The following is a 20,396-nucleotide window of genomic DNA, read 5'->3' as shown; positions in this document are numbered from 1 at the left end:
CATATCAATATTTTAAATGTTAACATTTCTAAAGTGATATTTGGCTGTAAAGGCTAGCATTAGGGACAAAAAGTAACTAGCCACAATGAGGTTCGTTTTGAGAAAAGTCAGCTAACCTTGCAAGCTACCTAGGTAAAACGAACTAGCTAGCTCCTAGCTAGTTCAATTTCTCTCACAATTATAAAGCCTAGAAGGTTAACTATGTGTTATGAATTTTATGAATAATGACTAAATGCTGTATACATTTAACGCAGAACTATAACTAACATAATTATACCCTGTCTCTGTGTAATGATAAATAATGTTTGTCCATAAGAAAGAGGGACTGTTAGCAGGCAAGGAACTGTGGCAGACAACTTGTGACCACTGTGGAACTGATAACAGGGAAGGAAGTCTCCCCACCCAGGGAGGGGAGAAACCTTGGGCTTGTAGTAGATTGTATAACAGGTGGCAGGCAATATGCATGAAATAAAATGAACCTTATAAAATGTTACCTGTAATGCTCATCTCCTATAGCATAATCGTAATCTGTTTATTTTCATACTGTACCTAAATTACAAGGGTTGGATTTGCACTAAACTATTTTATATGTCAGCATTTAAAAGGCATGTACAAAATCTGGTATATGGTATACATTGTCTACTGGTATCATTTTAAATTGAGAACATATAGCTCAACATGTAAACAATGTGTGAGTATAGCTATTCTCTGCTTCAGATGACAGATGCCCATACGGCCAGTAATGCCATCATACTATAGGCCTATACCATATGATAAGAGCTAATACACCGAGAGAGAGTGACATTAAAATAAAACAGGTTGTAGGTCTTACAACTAGACAAAAAGGAAATGTTCATTTGAGAATACAACACAGAGACATTAAAGACAGAACCCATTTCCCTCTTTATTGCAGGATTGTGATATGTGCTTAATCAACATTGACACAAGTTAATTTTGAATAATAGTTAAAACAATTAAAACAAGTTTAAAACTTCACTTCAAAGAATCAACACTTCATCACTTCAAAATGCAAAAAATAAGCTAACTTGTATGTAAAGTTTAGACATCTTAGTCTAAACAACAATACATAATTGAGTAGTACAAGTAAGCTTTTATTACCAAAGCATAATTTCAGGTGAACTGTATTTTTTAACTGTATTTTTGTATGCAACATTTGCTAACATAGGTAGGCCTACACATATAACCGATGTCATGGCATATAGAATATTCCCTTAGTCTTTTGGGACATTCATTGGGACAGCTCTCTTCATCTGCAAACAGGCTTTCACAGCTTTTGATATCTGAGGAGAGAAAACATCACAAAGAAACAGGCTTCATTTTACTCAAATTAGACTGCACTGAATAAATATTTTGTGGCATTATATCTATGTCCTCAAAGTTCCCCCCTCTAGGGACTGGAACTGGAGAATCGTTTCATAATGTCCTCCCACAAAGTTACCTGCCCTATCCAGTAGCCTACACTTTCCTTTTACAGACAGCTGGAGCTGCAATTTCACCCTCTTCCATGGCTGTTATCTGCAAATACATTTGGAGACTGTTTTTAATTTAGAATGGTTATATTAAGATAGCTAGCTAAAAGGAAGTTAGCTAGGTGATGACATTTAATTAAACTGAATAAAAAGAAGAAACTATACTATGAAACAAAGATAAATTATATAAAGAATGATAGCAAAATGGATCCATAATGAATAAAAATGGCAGACGATATTGCCACACCTATTGCTTCAATCTAAGCCTACTAGAAAGTGCGTGCCCTCAGGCGACCCAAGAATAGTAAAGCCCCCTTTACTAGCTCAAATAAATCAAATCAAATGTTATGTCACATGCGCTACAACAGGTGCAGACCATACAGTGAAATGCTTACTTAGAAGCCCTAACCAACAATACAGTTAAAAATAAATAAAATAAATAAGAAAAAAAAGTTACAAATAATTAAAGAGCAGCAGTAAGATAACAATAGTGAGGCTTTATACAGGGGGTACCGGTACAGAGTCAATGTGCGGGGGCAACAGTTAGTCGAGGTAATTGAGGTAACATGTACATGTAGGTAGAGTTATTAAAGTGACTAAGCATAGATAATAACAGAGAGTAACAGCAATGTAAAATATGCACATAGTCTGGGTAGCCATTTGATTAGATGTTCAGGAGTCTTATGGCTTGGGGGTAGATGACCTAGACTTGGAGCTCTGGTACCACTTGCCATTCGGTAGCAGAAAGAACAGTCTATGACTAGGGTGGCTGGAGTCTTTGACAATTTTTAGGGCATTCCTCTGACACTGCCTGGTACAGAGGTCCTGGATGGCAGGAAGCTTGGCCCCAGTGATGTACTGGTCCGTATGCTCTACCCTCTATAGTGCCTTGCGGTCGGAGGGAAGTGCGTATGGTCGGAGGCCGAGCAGTTGCCATACTAGGCAGTGATGCAACCAGTCAGGATGCACTCAATGGTGCATCTGTAGAACCTTTTGAGGATCTGAGGAACCATGCCAAATCTTTTGTCTCCTGAGGGGGAATAGTTTTTGTTGTGCACTCTTCACAACTGTCTTGGTGTGCTTGGACCATGTTAGTTTGTTGGTGATTTGGACACCAAGGAACTTGAAGCTCTCAACCTGCACCACTATAGACCTGTTGATGAGAATGGGGGTGTGCTCGATCCTCATTTTCCTGTAGTCCACAATCATCTCCTTTGTCTTGATCACGTTGAGGGAGAGGTTGTTGTGCTGGCACCACACGGCCAGGTCTCTGACCTCCTCTCTATAGGCTGTCTTGTCGTTGTCGGTGATCAGGCCTACCACTGTTGTGTCTGGCCCTGCGGCCTTGTGAATGTTGACCTGTTTAAAGGTCTTACTCACATTGGCTGTGGAGAGCATGATCACACAGCTGTCCGGAACAGCTGATGTTCTCATGCATGTTTCAGTGTTACTTGCCTAGAAGTGAGCATAGAAGTAATTTAGCTCATCTGGTAGTCGATTATTCAGCCTGTTACCAACCCTTAGTGAACTTTTTAAGTTTTTGTTTTGTTGTTGACCAGATACAATTCTATTTTACAGTAAACAAGTTGACAACAGACTTTCGGCATGTTTATAGGGAAGCATATTCAACAAGCACAGCACTTACACAAATGACTGATGATTGGCTGAGAGAAATTGATGATAAACAGATTGTGGGGGGCTATTTTGTTAGACTTAATTTAACAGTATCAATCATACTCTGCTGCTGGAAAAACGTATTGTATATATAATGGCTTTACACCCCCTACTATATTATGGATAAAAAGTTACCTGTCTAACAGAAGACAAATTCTGAATCACAAATCACAAATTCCCCAGGGCAGCTGTATAGGCCCCTTAATATTTTCCATTTCTTGTAAAGCCAGTGTGTCTATGTATGCAGATGATTCAACACTATACACATCAACTACTACAGCAACTGAAATACTTAACAAAGAGCTGCAGTTAGTTTCAGAATGGGTGGCAAGGAATAAGTTAAAAAACTAAAAGCATTGTATTTGGGACAAATCATTCACTAAACCTTAACAACAGTATCAACAAGGCAGGTCCTACAGCCCCGTTTTGTCGCACCTGGACAACTGTTAAATCGTGTGGTCAGGTGCCACAAAGAGGGACTTAGGAAAATGTCAATTCAATGTACACAGAGAGCTAATATTAATAATATGCTTTCATCACTACTTGTTTTTGTAAGAAGTGTTGACAAGCTGAATGCACCCATGCACCTCGGACACCCATGCACACTCCATAAGAAATGCCGCCAGTGGTCTCTCCCCAATCCCCAAGTCCAGAACAGACTACGGTACTACATAGAGCCATGACTACATGGAACTCTATTCCACATCAAGTAACTGACGCAAGCAGTAAAATTAGATTTAAAAAACAAATTTAAAAAACACCTTATGGAACAGCGGGGACTGTGAAGCAACACAGACATTGGCACAGACACATGCATACACACACGATAACATATGCACTACACACACATGTACACATGGATTTTGTACTGTAGATATGTGGTAGTGGTGGAGTACGGGCCTGATGGCACACAGTGTGTTGGGAAATCTGTGAATGTATTGTAATGTTTTTTAAATTGTTTAAACTGCCTTGGCAGTAGCTAAAGGGGATCCATAATAAATACAAATACAATTACACAAACACTAGCTAGCACACATACTCTACACACACTTACATTGTAATATTGTTGTATGGTGGCATTATACATTTTGTATTGTAGATATGTAGTGGTGTAATAATGTTATATGATGTACTGTTTTATCTTTATTTTTTTGGGATGCAAAGTGCCTTAATGTATTTGGACCCCAAGAAGAGTAGCTGCTACCTAATAAATGCAAATACACAGTCACTTAGCTAAACAGTGTCTAAAGTTTAGCAGCTCAGTTGACTTAGCCGACTAGTTATATTTAAAACATTTATTTACTTACATGAATAGGTTGTCAGGATTTGGCCAGGATTGTTCAGGTTTTTGTCACTAGATGTCCCCATTGCACCTTTTTTGAACCTTTTGTTTTTTCCTTGCTCTTATTATTGTTTGCACCTGTGTGTCGTTTTCTTGTTGGTATTTAAACCCTGTGTGTTCTTCAGTACTTTGCTCAGTGTTTGTATGTTAGCACCCAGCCCCAGCCTTGTTGTGAACATATATTTCTCTTGTTGGATTTTCCAGAGGTTCTCTGGTTTTGTTCTTGTTTATTTTTGATTAGTCTTTTGAGGTTTGTTTTTTCCCTGCTGTTCTTACCACTTTGTGGATTTTCTTTGTATTTTGGAGGATATCTATTTTTTTCCTCTTGGCTTTATTTTTGTCGTTGTGGATTTAGATTCTTTGCCTGAAGATCTTTTCCTTTTATTAAACCACCATCTCTAGTACTGCTGTGTCTGCCTCATCTTCTGGGTTCTGCCGACTATTAGTGACTGTTTCTCACACCGGGTCCTGACATAGGTTCTCCCACTGCCTCTGTTTTTTGAGTCATTACAAAATAATGTCCAATCTTCATTATATTTTCGGTGGTAGTAAAGTACAGCCATGTGGACGAATGGAGACAAGGAAAAAAGTGTGTTTGTCACCAGAGCGGTTAAGAACATGTTGTGATGTTTGATTTTCCCAGCTTAAATCTACTTTCAATTTCAATAAATATAAAATTGCAGACTGTCGGCCACACTTGATAACTTAAACTAGCACGTGAAACTAGCATAGGCAACACATACTAGGACGGAAAACAGTGACACATAAATTATAACACAAAGCACTCCTTCTACGGGCGCGTGGGGGAGGGTTATTGAAATGTAACATCCAATAAAAAATCTTGTCCCAACGGACCATTCAAACTGTTTTTGCAATACAAAATTCTTCAGACCTCCAAGGGAGGTGTCACTGTTTTCCGCCAGACTACTGCCTTCCGTAACCTACTATCCCACACACAGTGTACTTAAATGAGCTGGCACACACACGCACGCACACACACACACACACACACACACCAGGTATTGGGTGAAGCGGTAGAGACTTTTATTCAAATTGTCATGTCCTGGGGCTGTGGTTTAGCAGAGTAGCTGCTTTTCAAAGTCAGCGAAGAGAACAGAAGAAAAGACACAACTGACTCTCTCTTCTTCTCATCCTCCTCTTCCCTCTCTCAGCATAGAGAAGATTGCGGCTCCCACATTCTCCTTCTCTACTCCTACTTCATCTCACGCACCGCCACCTTTCCCTCACTCTCCTCCTCCTCTCTTTGCATTGCACCTTTCCACCCACTCCAGCTGTCCTCTTCCTTCTCTTTGCCGCTCTCCTCTCTCTCGTCTTCTCCAATTTGCTCCTCTTCAAAATTCTTAACGCTCACCCTTCTCTCTGTCTCTCTCTCTATTCCCCTCTGTTAGTGGTACAGGGGGGAATGAAACCGAACAGAATCAAGAGAACATCTATCCATGCTCTGTTTTCATGTCACCTTCATATAATCCTTTACATAAAGCCTGTATAGTGTTCTCCATCAACGATGATCTGTGCTGTCATACTGCCTCGCTTATAGGGAGAGGACAGATAAAATGAAAGAGGAAGAAAAAGAGGAAGAGAAATAATGAGAACAAGAAAGGAAGACACAAGAGACAGATAAAGAAAGAGAAAATAAATACATATAGAGAAAGAAATGGAAAGAGTTATAGAGAAAGTGCAAGTGAGAGAGATACAGAGAGATAGATGGGTATCGAGTGAGACAGAGCTATCCTACATACAGTATATAATATCTTAACGGAGTGCTGTGCACATTTCCTAACTGTGTCACATCGCCTAACAAAACTATTTCCATGGCAACAAGATATTCAGCGCCTGCATGTGCTGTGTTTCACAGTGATTTATATTACCGTTCATTTACCTCTTGACCATCCATCCCTTAATTGATCTTTTACTTTGAGTACTTTTATATCAGAGAAGTGATGAGGAGAGGAGAGGACACCCACACAAAGCACGGCTGTTAGGAATTTTGTTAATAATAACTAAAACCATTTCTAGAAAACTATAACTAATTGAACTCTACACGCCTAGTGAAAAGAGATTTGTGCTGTGGGTTATAAAATAAGCAAAAAGGGTCGTTAAACTATGGTTGATCTGACCCAACTTAGCCCTGAGATGTTTAGATAAGGAGGTGAGTAACTTTTTAGGTCTTCCATTATCTTGAGTTGCCTGCTAAAGTGGTAATAAATTATAGTGAGCCTTCAGGAGAATAGATTATATTGTGTGTCATGTGTGTGCGCTGGGAAGTTGGAATGAACTTTTGAGTCTGTTTTATATTGGTCAGGACGAGGAGATTTATTCTATAACCTATGACGTCATATCTTGTATATAAACTGTTGTTTATGGTCAAATGGTAGCGTGCTCCGAGAATAAATACTATTATCTAATTTTAATAAGACTGTATCCTGTCTATTTTATGTTAATAAGTATCTTACAAATTCTTATAAATAGGCAGATTGAATTTAATTAATGAGTACATTAGAGGAATTATTTAATTCCCTCAACAACGGCCCATAAAAAAATATATATTAAAGTTGATGTCTCACGTGATATAAGTTGCACCATGGATACACTTCAAAAACATACTTACAGAAGTCACAGAAACAACTAATAGAGATTACAATGTAAATTGTGCATACAATGCGTTTCAATAAGTCTTCTTCCAGCAGAGCAACGGTATGTAACAGGAAGTAAGAATGTAATATTCCAATTTGTTATGCTATGTTGCATAACATAAAGGGGGTTTGGGCATAAACACACATAAACACACATAAACACACGCCACGGGCAGTTTTCCATCTTTAGGCTAGTGGGCTGGTCTAAATCAGTGTTTTTGCACAGGATGATAATTGTTTGGCTTATAAAAGCCTTTAAGATCCCGAACAGTCATTCTGATTGCCATGTAAAATAGCTTTTGGAGTGACTAAAACATCATCCATAATATTTTTTCGAAAAAGAAATGCTCACCATTTGATGTCAAACTACCAGGAGGCCTGGAAAGACAGACTGAGTGGGTGCCCCCACTGGTGCCCCCACACATTGACTCTGTACCGGTACCCCCTGTATATAGTCTCACTATTGTTATTTTACTGCTGCTCTTTGACTACTTGTTACTTTTATTTCTTATTTTTATTCGGATTTTTGAAACTGCATTGTTGGCTAGGTGCTTGTAAGTAAGCATTTCACTGTAAGGTCTACTACACCTGTTGTATTCAGCGCATGTGACTATTACAATTTGACATCAAAACTATGAAATAACACATATGGAATCATGTAGTGACCAAAAAAGTGTTAAACAAATCAAAATATATTTTAAATAGCCACCCTTTGCCTTAATGACAGCTTTGCACACTCTTGGCATTCTCTCAACCAACTTCATGAGGTAGTCACCAGGAATGCAATTCAATTAACTAATTAAGGTATGCCTTCTTGTCACGTTCTCTGTTTTGTCTTTGTTTTAGTGTGGTCAGGGTGTGAGTTGGGTGGGTTATCTATATGTTGGGTTTCTATGTTGGGTTTGTTGTTTGGCCTAATATGGATCTCAATCAAGGCAGGTGTTTGTCATTGGCTCTGATTGGGAACCATATTTAGTTAGCTTGTTTTGTGTTGGGGTTTGTGGGTGATTGTCTTCTGTCTTTGTGTTCATTGCACCAGATAGGACTGTTTCGGTTTTGCCACATTTGTTATTTTGTATTGTGTTCATGTTCAGTTGATTATTATTAAAACATGGACACCTACCACGCTGCGTATTGGTCCGATCCCTGCTACACCTCCTCTTCGGCTGCCGTTACACTTCTTAAAAGTTCATTTGTGGAATTTCTTTCTTTCTTAATGCATTTGAGCCAATCAGTTGAGTTGTGACAAGGTAGGGGGTATACATAAAATAGCCCTATTTGTTAAAAGACCAAGTCCATATTATGGAAAGAACAGCTCAAATAAGCAAAGAGAAACAGCAGTCCATTATTACTACGTTGTAGCTCAAGCGTCTGGTGTACAGTAAGGAAAACAGTGTAAAGGGGGGTTTAATCGTTAATTGAGAGGTCTGTGTTGAGCCTCTCTACTCTCTTTATAATAGTCTAGAAGGGTCTGTTCATATTGTGTTCTGTGTCTAAAGACCATGTTCCTCAGCACTTGAAACAATTACACATATGGGGAACAGAGATGCCACACAATGAGAGGTGGAGACAGACAAACAATGGAGAGCGTTACACCCTCACAGAATGTGACACATACACAAATAAAAAAAATAGACAAGCGCACACACATTTAGACAGACACACAATGAAGAATGGAATGCCTCTTTGTTCTAAAACTAATTTCAAGACAATCATTATAGTCCCAGAGTGTGATAAAGAGAGAAGAGAGAGATACGGCACGATACATGAAACAATGAAACTCATTCTGGCTCCGTGCGCACACAGGTTAGTCATTATCAGAAGTGACATGACAATGACGTCAGGGTGATAAAAGGTTGTTTTCTTAGAGGGAACAAGTTGGAGCTCTAATCTGAGGTGTTCATAGATATATGGAATAGAAAGATGATGACCAGAAATATGATTTAATTCCAGAAATACCCAAATAAGAGGAAATTCAATCAGCTCAGCTGCCCACTGAAGATGTAAGAGTATTATCATTCCAAGGGCAGTTCGGGCAAATGCCAGATGGGCCGGTCCATCTTTAGTCCTGTGGGCCCATCTAAACATGGGGTTTTAGCACAGAATTATCATAATTGGGTTAATAATAGGAGCCTCAAGGACAAAAATGGGACAGTGTGTTAGAAATTCCTGGGCCGTTTTCTGGTCCCAATCCATCCCTGGACCTGGCCTGGTGGTTCAGTAGAGTCTGATTTAGACATTGGAGAAGATGAGACCTGGGGGGACACAGTCCGTCTCATCTACACCTGCATCATTGCATGTGTTTTCTCTCTCAGTCTGGTAGGACACATAGGCCTACACACACAAGGGTAGCCTCAGAGAATCGTATTGACGTATATGCTGATTCGGTGAGGGAATTTATAAGGAAGTGCAAAGGATATTTTGTTCCCACTGTGAGTATTAAAAGCTACCCTAACCAGAAACCGTGGATAGATGGCAGCATCGCGCAAAACTGAAAACGTGAACCACCGCATTTAACCATGGAAAAGTGACTGGGAATATGGCCGAATACAAACAGTGGAGTTATTCCCTCTGCAAGGCAATCAAACAAGCAAAATGTCAGTACAGAGACAAAGTGGAGTCGCAATTCAACGGCTCAGACATGAGACGTATGTGGCAGGGTCTACAGACAATCACGAACTACAGCCACGTCACGGACACCGAAGTCTTGCTTCCAGACAAACTAAACACCTTCTTTGCCCGCTTTGAGGATAATACAGTGCCACCAATGTGGCCCGCTACCAAGGACTGTGGGCTCTCCTTCTCCGTGGCCGACGTGAGTAAGACATTTAAACATGTTAACCTTCACAAGGCTGCCGGCCCAGACAGCATCCCTAGCCGCATCATCAGAGCATACACAGACCAGCTGGCTGGTCTGTTCATGGACATATTCAATTTCTCCCTATCCCAGTCTGCTGTCCACACATGCTTCAAAATGGCCACCATTGTTCCTGTACCGAAGAAGGAAAAGGTAACTGAACTAAATGACTATCGCCCCGTAGCACTCACTTCTGTCATCATGAAGTGCTTTGAGAGGCTAGTCAAGGATCATATCATTATTTGCTTACCCCCCCAATAGGTCCACAGACAATGCAATCGCCATAACACTGCACACTGCCCTATCCCATCTGGACAAGAGGAATACCTATGTAAGAATGCTGTTCATTGACTATAGCTCAGCATTCAACACCATAGTACCCTCCAAGCTCATCATATACCTAGAGGCCCTGTGTATCAACCCCGCCCTGTGCAATTGGGTCCTGGACTTCCTGACGGGTCGCCCCCAGGTGGTGAAAGTAGGAATCAACATCTTCACTTCTCTGATCCTCAAGACTGGGGCCCCACACGGGTGCGTGCTCAGCCCCCTCATGTACTCCCTGTTCACCCACGACTGCGTGGCCATGCACGCCTCCATCTCATCAAGTTTGCAGACGACACAACAGTAGTAGACTTGATTACCAACAATGACGAGACAGCCTACAGGGAGGAGGTGAGGGCACTCGGAGTGTGGTGTCAGCAAAACAACCCCTCACTCAACGTCAACAAAACAAAACAAAGATGATCATGGACTTCAGGAAACTTCTGTCCCGTCCACATTGACGGGAAAGCAGTGGGGAAGGTGGAAAGTTTTAAGTTCCTCGGTATACACATCACGGACAAACTGAAATGGTCCACCCACACAGACAGTGTGGTGAAGAAGGCGCAACAGTGCCTCTTCAACCTCAGGAGGCTGAAGAAATTTGACTTGTCACCTAAAACCCTCACAAACTTTTACAGATGCACAATGGAGAGCATCCTGTCGGGCTGCATCACCGCCTGGTACGGCAACTGCACCACCCACAACCGCAAGGCTCTCCAGAGGGTGGTGCGGTCTGCACAACGCATCACCGGGGGCAAACTACCTGCCCTCAGGACACCTACAGCACCCGATGTCACAGGAAGGCCAAAAATATCATCAAGGACAACAACCATCCAAGCCACTGCCTGTTCACCCCACTACCATCCATTCAGAAGGCGAGGTCAGTACAGATGCATCAAAGCTGGGACCGAGAGACTGAAAAATAGCTTCTATCTCAAGGCCATCAGACTGTTAAACAGCCATCGCTAACACAGAGAGGCTGCTGCCTACATACAGACTTGAAATCATTGGCCACTTTAATAAATGGATCATTAGTCACTTTAAACAATGGCACTTTAATAATTTTTACGTATCTTGCATGACTCATCTCATATGCATATACTGTATTTTATGTCATCTATTTCATCTTGCCTATGCTGCTGTCATTGCTCATCCATATATTTGTATGTATATATTCTTATTCCATTCCTTTACTTATATGTGTATTAGGTAGTTGTTTTGGAATTGTTATATTACGTGTTAGATATTGCTGCACTGTCGGAACTAGAAGCACAAGCATTTCGCTACACTCGCAATAGCATCTGCTAACCATGGGTATGTGACCAATAAAATTTGATTTGACCACACACACACACACACACATTTGATTTCCCAGGTCTGAATCCGTTGCTAATTTGAAAGAAAGAACAAAGCGCAAGCAGACACTGCAGTTCCCAAGGAACGAGTAGCCTTATGTGGGCTCGACCAAGAAGTAAAATGAACACACACAACACCAGTCCTCCCTCACACTGATGGCTAAGTTATTGTTTTATGTCAGAGTACCTGCAGGGAGAATTACAATTACAGAGAACCATAATAGAGAAGAGCACCATCTGTGTGTGTGTGTGTGTTGCCAGAAACGAACAAGAGTGACAGAAATCTACACACTCTGGTGGTATGTACTTATCCCGCTAGATAAAACACAATGCTAATAACAACCAGCTGTGTCTGTGTGTACGCACATGCTTGCACGTGCATGCGAGCGTGTGTTTTGTGAGTGTACATTTTCCACAGGCAAAAGCATCATCTATAACATGGATCAAAAACAGTATGCAGTACATTTTTTATTTTTATGAAATCAACATGAGCTGTTAAAAATATTATTGGCCACTATCAGAGCCAGAGCAGAGTTAATAAAACAATAAAAGTCATTGGTGGGGAGAAATGTTCTGGAGATAACTAGGGTAAAGGGGTGTGTTCATTTTTTCCATTCAACACTCCTCTTTACCAGGCAAACAGGGCATTCTAGGAGCATTATATTTATACACTTATCATGCATGCCAGGGTGAAATTTCCCCTATATAAAGATATAGGATCGGCATCCCTCCCCCAATCCTAACCTTAAATCATTAGTGGGCGAAATTCAAAACTGACCCAAGATCAGCATTTAGGGGCAAGTTCATTCCACTCCCTATCTCATACAGTTTGCTAAATTACTCTAATCCAGGGCTCTCCTACCCTGTTCCTGGAGAGCTACCCTTCAGTAGGTTTTCGCTCCAACCCCAGTTATAAATAACCTTATTCAGCTTATCAACCAGCTAATTATTAGAATCAGGTGTGCTAAATTTGGGTTGAAGCAAAAACCTACAGGACTCTAGCTCTCCAGGAACAGGGTTAGAGAGCCCAGCTAATCTGTCAATTGTTTTTCTTCTCCAATCTACTGTACCACCACTACTCAGTCAGTACATCAGTACTTGTGGCTGGTAAAAGGATAATATACACTATGGCTGGAGTGGTGTAAAGCTCACGTCAATGGAGCAGTGGAAACGCGTTCTCTGGAGTGATGAATCATGCTTCACCAGCTGGTAGTCTGACGGACGAATCTGGGTTTGGCGGATGCCAGGAGAATGCTACCTTCCCTAATGCATAGTGCCAACTGTAAAGTTTGGTGGATGAGTGGTGGAAGAGTGGAATAATGGTATGGGGCTGTCTTTCATGGTTAGGGCTAGGCCCCTTAGTTCCAGTAAAGCGAAATCTTAAAGCTACAGCATTCAATGACATACTCTAGATGATTCTGTGCTTCCAATTTTGTGGCAACAGTTTGGGGCCCTATCCTGTTTCAGCATGACAATATGCCAGTGCAAAAAGGGAGGTCCTTACAGAAATGGTTTGTCGAGATCAGTGTGGAAGAACTTGACTGGCCTGCACAGAGCCCTGACCTCAACCCAATCAAACACCTTTGGGATGAATTGGAACGCAGTCCACAAGCCAGGGCTAATCGCCCAACATCAGTGCTCGACCTCACTAATGCTCTTGTGGTTGAATGGAAGCAAGTCCCCCAGTAGAGTGACGACTGTTATAGCAGCAAAGGTAGGACCAACTCCATATTAATGCCCATGATTTTGGAATGAGATGTTCTACGAGCAGGTGTCCACATACTTTTGGTTGTGTAGTGTATGTTCAGGGTTACTGTCACTCAGAACTCCACACAACACAACAACACAAACGGTATAGTACATAGTAGAATTCCTTCCTAATATTTTTTGTATTGTATTTATTAAGGATCACCATTAACTGCTGCATGATATCATCTCTTGTTTGTGAAATAGACGCCTCACAAGTCCTCAACTGGCAGCTTCATTAAATAATACCCGCAAAACACCAGTCTCAATGTCCACAGTGAAGAGGCGACTCCGGGATGCTGGCCTTGAGGTTGTTATTTTGGCACCCCCCGGCCAGGTCTCTGACCTCCTCCCTATAGGCTGTCTTGTCGTTGTCGGTAATCAGGCCTACCACTGTTGTGTCGTCTGCAAACTTAATGATGGTGTTGGAGTCGTGCCTGGCCATGCAGTCGTGGGTGAACAGGGAGTACAGGAGAGGACTGAGCACGCACCCCTGGGGAGCTCCAGTGTTGAGGATCAGCGTGGCAGATGTGTTGCTACCTACCCTCACCACCTGGGGGCGGCCTGTCAGGAAATCCAGAATCCAAGTGCAGAGGGAGGTGTTTAGTCCCAGGCTCCTTAGCTTGGTGATGAGCTTTGAGGGTACCATGGTGTTGAACGCTGAGCTGTAGTCAATGAACAGCATTCTCACATAGGTGCTCCTTTTGTCCATGTGGGAAAGGGTAGTGTGGAGTGCAATAGAGATTGCATCATCTGTGGATCTGTTTGGGCGGTATTGTCAAGACCGTCAAAGGTAGAGAGTGAGGACCAAGGCGCAGCATGTGGAAAATAAGCCATCTTCTTTTATTTCTCTACGAAGATGAACATGAAACGAAACACTTTAACAAACTAACAAAATAACAAAACTGACGAGCGTGAAGCTACGAATGAACTAGTGCATACATGCAACATAGAACATCGACATAGACACAGCGACAATCACCCACAACCAAACAGTGGGTGCACCTCAGCCACGCTCAAGGTCATAAACGATATCTTAACCGCTATCGATAGGAAACAGTACTGTGCAGCCATATTCATTGACCTGGCCAAGGCTTTTGACTCTGTCAATCACCACATCCTCATCGGCAGACTCGACAGCCTTGGTTTCTCTAATGATTGCCTCGCCTGGTTCACCAACTACTTCTCTGATCGAGTTCAGTGTGTCAAATCGGAGGGTCTGTTGTCCGGACCTCTGGCAGTCTCTATGGGGGTGCCACAGGGTTCAATTCTTGGACCGACTCTCTTCTCTGTATACATCAATGATGTCGCTCTTGCTGCTGGTGAGTCTCTGATCCACCTCTACGCAGACGACACTATTCTGTATACTTCTGGCCCTTCTTTTGACACTGTGTTAACAACCCTCCAGGCGAGCTTCAATGCCATACAACTCTCCTTCCGTGGCCTCCAATTGCTCTTAAATACAAGTAAAACTAAATGCATGCTCTTCAACCGATCGCTGCCTGCACCTGCCCGCCTGTCCAACATCACTACTCTGGACGGCTCTGACTTAGAATATGTGGACAACTACAAATACCTAGGTGTCTGGTTAGACTGTAAACTCTCCTTCCAGACTCACATCAAGCATCTCCAATCCAAAGTTAAATCTAGAATTGGCTTCCTATTCCGCAACAAAGCATCCTTCACTCATGCTGCCAAACATACCCTTGTAAAACTGACCATCCTACCAATCCTCGACTTCGGTGATGTCATTTACAAAATAGCCTCCAAAACCCTACTCAATAAATTGGATGCAGTCTATCACAGTGCCATCCGTTTTGTCACCAAAGCCCCATATACTACCCACCACTGCGACCTGTACGCTCTCGTTGGCTGGCCCTCGCTTCGCACTCGTCGCCAAACCCACTGGCTCCAGGTCATCTACAAGACCCTGCTAGGTAAAGTCCCCCCTTATCTCAGCTCGCTGGTCACCATAGCAACGCCCACCCGTAGCATGCGCTCCAGCAGGTATATCTCTCTGGTCACCCCCAAAACCAATTCTTCCTTTGGCCGCCTCTCCTTCCAGTTCTCTGCTGCCAATGACTGGAACGAACTACAAAAATCTCTGAAACTGGAAACACTTATCTCCCTCACTAGCTTTAAGCACCAGCTGTCAGAGCAGCTCATAGATTACTGCACCTGTACATAGCCCATCTATAATTTAGCCCAAACAACTACCTCTTTACCTACTGTATTTATTTATTTTGCTCCTTTGCACCCCATTATTTCTATCTCTACTTTGCACCTTCTTCCACTGCAAACCAACCATTCCAGTGTTTTTTTACTTGCTATATTGTATTTACTTCGCCACCATGGCCTTTTTTATATTTTTTATTTATTAATATATTTTATTTGCCTTCACGTCCCTTATCTCACCTCACTTGCTCACATTGTATATAGACTTGTTTTTCACTGTATTATTGACTGTATGTTTGTTCTACTCCATGTGTAACTATGTGTTGTTGTATGTGTCGAACTGCTTTGCTTTATCTTGGCCAGGTCGCAATTGTAAATGAGAACGTGTTCTCAATTTGCCTACCTGGTTAAATAAAGGTGAAATAAATAAATAAATAAAAAAAACTCCCTATGTATGTCTCTCAATCAGAGGAAAACGAAAACACCTGTCTCTGATTGAGAGCCATACAAGGTCAATTAACCCTTTAACCCAACATAGAAACACAACACATAGAAATGCCCACCCAGCTCACGCCCTGACCAATAAACACATACAAAACAAGAGAAAACAGGTCAGGAACGTGACAGGTATGCAAATTGGAGTGGGTCTAGGGTTTCTGGGATAATGGTGTTGATGTGAGCCATGACCAGCCTTTCAAAGCACTTCATGGCTACGGACGTGAGTGCTACGGGTCTGTAGTCATTTAGGCAGGTTGCCTTTGTGTTCTTGGGCACAGGGACTATGGTGGTCTGCTTTTAGCATGTTGGTATTACAGACTCAATCAGGGACATGCTGAAAATGTCAGTGAAGACACCTGCCAGTTGGTCAGCACTTGCCCGGAGCACACGTCCTGGTAATCCGTCTGGCCCCGCAGCCTTGTGTATGTTGACCTGTTTAAAGGTCTTACTCACGTCGGCTACGGAGAGCGTGATCACACAGTCGTCCAGAACAGCTGATGCTCTCATGAATTCCTCATTGTTGCTTGCCTCGAAGCGAGCATAGAAGTGATTTAGCTCGTCTGGTATGCTCGTGTCACTGGGCAGCTCGCGTCCGTGCTTCCCTTTGTAGTCTGTAATAGTTTGCAAGCCCTGCCACATCCGACGAGCGTCGGAGCCGGTGTAGTATGATTCAATCTTAGCCCTGTATTGACACTTTGCCTGTTTGATGGTTCGTCGCAGCTCTACCCTTTAGCTCAGTGCGAATGTTGCCTGTAATCCATGGCTTCTCGTTGGGGTATGTAGGGGACGACGTCCTCGATGCACTTATTGATAAAGCCAGTGACTGATGTGGTGTATTCCTAAATGTCATCGGAAGAATCCCGGAACATGTTCCAGTCTGTGATAGCAAAACAGTCCTGTAGTTTAGCATCTGCTTCATCTGGCCATTTTCTTTATAGACCGAGTCACTGGTGCTACCTGCTTAAATTTTTGCTGCTTGTAAGCAGGAATCAGGAGGATAGAGTTGTGGTCGGATTTACCAAATGGAGGGCGAGGGAGAGCTTTGTACGCGTCTCTGTGTGTGGAGTACAGGTGATCTGGAATTTTTTTCCCTCTGGTTGCACATTTAACATGTAGAGATTTGATAGAAGTGATTTAAGTTTCCCTGCATTAAAGTCTCCGGCCACTAGGAGCGCCGCCTCTGGGTGAGTGGTTTCCTGTTTGCTTATTTCCTTATACAGCTGACTGAGTGCGGTCTTACTGCCAGCATCTGTCTGTGGTGGTAAATAAACAGCCACGAAAAGTATAGCTGAGACCTCTCCAAGCAAATAGTGTGGCCTGCAATTTATCCCAATATACTCTACTTCAGGCGAGCAAAATCTAGAGACTTCCTTAGATTTCGTGCACCAGCTGTTGATTACAAATATGCAGACCGCCCTCCCCTCGTCTTACCGGAGTGTGCTGTTCTGTCCTGCCGGTGCAGCATATATCCCGCTAGCTGAATATCCATGTCGTCATTCAGCCACGATTCCGTGAAGCATAGGATATTACAGTTTTTGATGTCTCGTTGGTAGGATATTCGTGATCGTACCTCGTCTAGTTTATTGTCCAATGATTGCACGTTAGCGAGTAATATTGACGGTAAAGGCAGCTTTCCTAGTTGCCTTCTGCGGATCCGGATGAGGCATCCAGCTCTTCGTCCTCTGCGTCGCTTCCTTTTGCGAATAATTGGGATGTCTGCCCTGTGGGGTGTTTGGAGAATATTGTGTGAGTCCTACTTGTTGTTGTTGTTGTTGTTGAAGAAATCTTTGTCTAATCCGAGGTGAGTTATCGCTGCCCTGATATCCAGAAGCTATTTTCTTCCGTAAGATACGGTTGCAGAAACATTATGTACAAAATGATTATCACAACAACAACAAAACATAATTCCACAATTGATTTGAGACCGTAAAACGGTGGCCATCTCCTCCGGCGCCATTTTCTGTACGCCTATATAGATATTCCATTTAGAAAATCTGCTGTTTCAAGCTACAATAGTCATTTACAACATTAACAATGTCTACACTGTAATTCTGATCAATTTTAGGTTATTTTAATGGCCAAAAATTAGCTTTTCTTTCAAAAACATGGACATTTCTAAGTGACTCTAAACTTTTGAACGGTAGTGTACATTCTCAATGAAGTAAGCATTATTATATTACTACAATACTTTTTCAAGCCTCTTAATATAGTAAAGAGGAGCCAATTGAAGATTGCAACATAATATGTATTACTGCTTCCATCAGCCACATACACACACAGAAACACATAGAAAGATCTCCATCACCCCTCCATTTTGCAAATCTGACTCTGTCCTCCTGATTCCTGCTTACAAGCAAAAACTAAAATAGGAAGTACAAATGACTCAATATGTAAGTTGTCCGAAGAAGCGGATGCTAAGCTACAAGACTGTTTTGCTAGCACAGAATGGAATATGTTCCAGGTGACTGATGTTTACCACATCGGTCACCGGCTTCATTAATACGTGCATTGATGATGTCGTCCCCAGAGTAACCATCCGCACTAAGCTGCCACTTTCAAGGAGTGGGACACTAAGTTTATAAGAAATTACGCTATGACCTCCAACAAACTATCAAACAGTCAAACAGTCAAGACATCAATAAAGGACTGAGATGGGCGGTGGTTGGCTTGGTCACTGATGACGATGAGACAGCCTATAGGGAGGAAGTCAGTGACCTGGCAGTATGGTGCCAGGACAACAACCTCCCCCTCAACGTCAGCAAGACAAAGGAACTGATCATGGACTACAGGAAAAGGAGGCCCAAGCACAGAGTGGGTCGAGAGCTTCAAGTTCCTCAGTGTCCATATCACTAAGGAATTATCATGGTCCACACACATCAACATAGTCGTGAATGCATGATAAGGCCTCTTCCCCCTCAGGATGCTGAAAAAATTTGGCCTGGGCCATCAGATCCTCAAAAAGTTCTACAGCTGCACCACTGAGCAAATCTTGACTGGCTGCATCGCGTTTGGTATGGCAACTAATTAGCATCTGACTGCAAGGCGCTGGGGCCAAGCTCCCTGCCATCCAGGAGCTGTATACCAGACGGTATCAGAGGAAGGCCCAAAAAATTGTCAAAGACTTCATCCACCATGGAGAATAAGTGCACCTCCTCCCAGCTGCCCACTTCACTGAGGCTAGGAAACACTGTCACCACCGATAAATCCACGATAATTGAGAATTTCAATAAGCATTTTTCTACGGCTTGCCATGCTTTCTACCTGGCTACCCCTACATCCCTGCACCCCCCACAGCAACTTGCCCAAACCTCCCCCATTTCTCCTTCACCCAAATCCAGTCAGCTGATGTTCTGAAAGAGTTGCAAAATCTGGACCCTACAAATCATCTGGGCTAGACAATCTGGACCCTCTCTTCCTAAAATTGCAGCCGCAATTGTTGCAACCCCTATTACTAGCCTGTTCAACATCTCTTTCGTGTCGTCTGAGATCCCCAAAGATTGGAAAGCTGCCGCGGTCATCCCCCTCTTCAAAGGGGGGGACACTCTAGACCCAAAGTGTTACAGACCTATATCTATCCTACCCTGCCTTTCTAAGGTCTTTGAAAGCCAAGTGAACAAACAGATCACCGACCATTTCAAAATCCCACAGTACCTTCTCCATGCAATCTGGTGTCCGAGCTGGTCATGGGTGCACCTCAGCCATGTTCAAGGTCCTAAACGATATCATAACCGCCATCGATAAAAGATAGTACTGTGCAGCCGTATTCATCAACCTGGCCAAGGCTTTCGACTCTGTCAATCACAACATTCTTTTCAACAGACTCAACAGCCTTGGTTTCTCAAATGACTGCCTCGCCTGGTTCACCAACTACATCTCAGAGATCAGAGTGTCAAATCAGAGAGCCTGTTGTCCGGACCTCTGGCAGTCTCTATGGGGGTGCCACAGGGTCAAATTCTCGGGACGACTCTTTTCACTGTATATATCAATAATGTTGCTCTTGCTGCTGGTGATTATTTGATCCACCTCTATGCAGACGACACCATTCTGTATACAGCTGGCCCTTCTTTGGACATTGTGTTAACTAACCTCCAGACGAGCTTCAATGCCATACAATTCTCCTTCCGTGGCCTCCAACTGCTCTTAAACGCTAGTAAAACTAAATGCATGCTCTTCAACCGATCGCTGCCCGTGATGCTGGACGGTTCTGACTTAGAATATGTGGACAATTACAAATACCTAGGTGTCAGGCTAGACTGTAAATCTCCTTCCAGACTCACATGAAGC

At 42.6% G+C, this 20,396-nt stretch overlaps 1 protein-coding gene across 2 annotated transcripts in view; it reads right to left on the bottom strand.

Annotated features, from left to right (window-relative positions):
• The window catches only part of rasgrf2b (Ras protein-specific guanine nucleotide-releasing factor 2b), a 234,569-nt gene that overhangs the window by 183,254 nt on the left and 30,919 nt on the right, over positions 1–20,396 (bottom strand). The gene's annotated exons all lie outside the window — the stretch shown is intronic.

This window comes from Salvelinus fontinalis, chromosome 4 (assembly GCF_029448725.1).
Source record: "Salvelinus fontinalis isolate EN_2023a chromosome 4, ASM2944872v1, whole genome shotgun sequence".
In the NCBI taxonomy this organism is placed as follows: Eukaryota; Metazoa; Chordata; class Actinopteri; order Salmoniformes; family Salmonidae; genus Salvelinus; species Salvelinus fontinalis.
Note: the sequence above shows the minus strand (reverse complement) of the source record. Positions and strands in the feature narration are given on the sequence as shown.